Source organism: Octopus bimaculoides, chromosome 7 (genome assembly GCF_001194135.2).
Source record: "Octopus bimaculoides isolate UCB-OBI-ISO-001 chromosome 7, ASM119413v2, whole genome shotgun sequence".
Lineage (NCBI taxonomy): Eukaryota > Metazoa > Mollusca > Cephalopoda > Octopoda > Octopodidae > Octopus > Octopus bimaculoides.
Window position 1 is genome coordinate 88,967,503 of NC_068987.1, and position 437 is coordinate 88,967,939.

At 37.5% G+C, this 437-nt stretch overlaps 1 non-coding gene across 1 annotated transcript; it reads left to right on the plus strand.

The window, feature by feature from the left end:
• The first annotated feature begins 355 nt into the window (after positions 1-355).
• On the plus strand, positions 356-427 carry Trnam-cau (transfer RNA methionine (anticodon CAU)). Its single transcript has one exon. It is a non-coding gene; the product is annotated as a tRNA-Met (tRNA).
• Positions 428-437: the final 10 nt, after the last annotated feature.

Genomic DNA, 437 nt, shown 5'->3' on the forward strand with positions numbered 1-437 from the left:
TCGATTCCTGAATTGATTTATAGAATCGATTTGTTTCTGGCCGACCTGAAAATGGCAAATGAAGAGACAACCAGAAAAATATGCAACGCATAGATCTATACATGTGGTCTGTCAAATATGACTCTCATAGTATCGGCAGAGGGAAATGCTGCCTTTCAATAAGTAAATTAAGAGCCCTGCAACATGGATTGTGTAGTTACTAAACTGATATTTCATACATTTGAAACAATCCAATGAATAGAAATAAATGAGTAATAAATATATAATATATGATGGATGATGTATTAGAAGTAACATAATCAAGAGCAGACGATGTAAGAAATAATACATTATATAGTTGCCTAACCGCTCGTCAAGCAGAGTGGCGCAGTGGAAGCGTGCTGGGCCCATAACCCAGAGGTCCGTAGATCGAAACTACGCTCTGCTAAGAAATGACG